Source organism: Kryptolebias marmoratus, linkage group LG12 (assembly GCF_001649575.2).
Source record: "Kryptolebias marmoratus isolate JLee-2015 linkage group LG12, ASM164957v2, whole genome shotgun sequence".
Classification (NCBI taxonomy): domain Eukaryota; kingdom Metazoa; phylum Chordata; class Actinopteri; order Cyprinodontiformes; family Rivulidae; genus Kryptolebias; species Kryptolebias marmoratus.
In genome coordinates, this window is record NC_051441.1 from 21,682,740 (window position 1) to 21,685,774 (window position 3,035).

Consider the following 3,035-nt stretch of genomic DNA (forward strand, 5'->3'; position numbering starts at 1 on the left):
ACTGCTCTCTATGCACTGCTGGCAGGCCCCAATAAAGAGAAACAGGAAAACAATGGTGTGAATGCTTAAAAGCATTCACACAATAATAAAGAGAAACAGGAAAACAATGGTGTGAATGCTTAAAAGCATTCACACAATTAAATGTTGTCGTAGCTCATAATTCTGGTATTGTTAAAGAGTTGTTATAGATGCTGATGGCTGTTGGCAAGAAGGGTCTTTTGTAGCAGTCTGTCCTGATGTATCCTCAGCCCTGGTGTCCTAAAAGAGCCCCACCAGGTGAGCCTCACTAGCCTCCTGCGGAGCCATGACGGCTGAGCTCCTGAAGCGCAGGTCGGTCTTGAAGTCCTGGGGGATCTCCCAGACCAGGTGCTACAAGGGCAGCTTCCGGATGAGCTGCTTGGTGGATTTCCTTGACAACCACGGTACCGAGTCTGTAGTGGTGAGGCTTCTTCACTCCACCGACTGGGGCGCTCTTGTTGGCAGCTTTAGTGGCGAACTGCTTCCTGAGAGCTTTACCTCCGGTGGATTTACGGGTGGTCTGCTTGGTTCTGGCCATGACTGGATTTCAGGGTTATTCACATATAACACTTGTTGTCATGGTTACGCATCATAACAATGTCCAAAAGTAAAAAAGGTTTTAGTAAAAATCCTTCCTGCTGCACAACATCCGATACCAGAGGAAATAATGATCCGAAAAAAGTGATTTGCATCAAGGAAAAAAGAGGAATAACATTTTCAAAAGCAATTTCTCAGACTGAATGTAACAGAACTATTACAACATGCAGCCACCTTGAGTGGCGCAATTCTAGAAGAAGAATTCTAGAATTCTAAGAGAAGCTATCCGGCAGATAGCTGTCCCTGACTTTGCTGAAATACACCTCAAACAGCTGCAGAGGAAGATAAGAGAGTGTCGTTCAAAGCAGTCAGGAAACAGCCACTGGCAATGCTTTCGACAATGCTAAAACCCTCCTTACAGCGGCATCGCCCTCTGACAGCCCAAAGGAGGCAGCTGGCTTTCCTGCTGCTAGGTGGACCACGACCACGTAGCTGCCGTACCAGCTGTGCTCCAGCCACTCTTTTGCAGCAGTGGCTCAGGAGGTAGGGGTTTGTCCTGTAATTGGAGGGTTGCTTGTTCGAGCCCCTGCTCCGGCTGTCTCAGCCGTTGTGTCCTTGTGCAAGACACTTCACCCGCCTTGCCTACTTGTGGTTGTCAGAGGGCTCGGTGGCGCCTATGTGATGACAGCCTCACTTCTGTCAGCCCGCCCCAGGGCAGCTGTGGCTACAATGTAGCTCACTGCCATCAGTGTGTGAATGTGTGGATGAATGGGTAAATGATTGTAGTGTTAAGTGCTTTGGGGTCCTTTGACTAAATAAAGCGCTATATAAGTGCAAGCCATTTACCATTTACCATTTATGCCTTGGAAACAAAATGGCACAAAATGAATGTCAGAGGCTACAGAAACACATTCACAAACTGGCATTGCAGTTCTCCCAAAGACTGAAGACGAGTTTTCCCTAACCGTCAGGTTCTCCACCACCATTGGCCTCTGGCAGTGCCTCAGGAGCAGCATGGCCTTGCAAAAGTACAGAAACCTGGTCTTTTCTTCCTCTGTGACGTGCCGGCCATCCTCCAAGCTTTTCCCAATGAGCTTCATGTCTTCCTCTGCTCTGAAGAGGACCCTCTGGCACTTGTGGAGGCTGGTACCAGGCCCAATAACCAACTTTGGTCTAAAATGACATCATACCCCAAAATAATGGAGGGGCATTTCATGTCAACATGAGAAACTGCTTTGATTTCATTCCGTCAGTTGGGAACTTTTTGTTTGCTTGCCTTTTTCTGTGTCGGTCCTCGCTCCTGAGGCTGTGGATGGTGGACCTGAGCGCCTGGATGAAGGCGTTGCACGCTGCGGCCTTCTCACCGTCTCACTGCCCTTTCGCAAACTCGGTGAAGCGCACCATGTTTGCCACAGACTGGCAGATGGTGGCTGTGCTCAGCTTGGCGCCCTTAAGTTTTTGGACGTACTCTGCAAACCTGGGTTCTTTTCCCACAAAAACCTCCATTACCTGGGCTGCATCTGGATCCAAAAAAATGGAGCCAGCGGGACACATTTGCCATCTGAGAGGGGTGACAGACACACACAAAGCACAACGTTGGACGCAATGCCAAAGAACACAGCAGAGGTTCATGTCACCTAAGGGAAGCTCTGTGTGTAGCAGTCTTGAAGACTACAGAGAAAAACTGCTGTTTTTCGATTTATGTGACTACTATAATGGTACTACAATCTTACCTTTTTTAATTCATTGGTTACTAAAGGAAAGTAGGCTGTACTATTGGTGTAGTGATCTAAGAGAGTGAGGGAGTTACAGTACTGAAAGTACTAATTCAAGTACTGTACCTACAGATTCAAATAAATAAATGAAATCTGTATAAAATTGTGAAGTGAAACTAATATAGAAGCTCCTTACTAGGTAAAATTATGTGTTAAAGTATCTGTAATTGAAATAAATTGTATTAACATAGAGATGATTGTAACTCTGAACTGGTGAGGTCATGGGAGTTTATTGCGTATGTGACTGCCTGTAGGTAGGTAGGTAGGTAGGTAGGTAGGTACATTTATTTATATAGCACTTTTTAGCACACTCAAAGTGCTTTACAACACAAGAACAAAATTACAGACAAAGTTACAGAACATGATAATGAACAAAATTACAGACAAGTACAAGATACAATGATAACTAATTGTCTAAATAAGCTAAGCTAAACTAAACAGATCTAAGCATGATACAATGATAACTAATTGTCTAAATAAGCTAAGCTAAACTAAACAGATCTAAGCATGACTAAATGTACAGAACTAAACTAAGCTAAAACTAAAACTAACGGCACCGAGCTATCTAAAAGTATCCCAGGCCCGCTATACAGCCGAAGTAAAACCAGACATATCTAAGCATGAGCTAAGACAGTCAAAAATAGTAGCTAAACTAAACAGATCTAAGCATGACTAAATGTACAGAACTAAACTAAGTGTACAGGA

At 44.6% G+C, this 3,035-nt stretch overlaps 1 pseudogene; it reads right to left on the reverse strand.

Moving 5' to 3' along the window:
* Nucleotides 1-118: 118 nt before the first annotated feature.
* Nucleotides 119-1,148, reverse strand: LOC119617559 (annotated as a pseudogene).
* Between the last annotated feature and the right edge of the window lie 1,887 nt (nucleotides 1,149-3,035).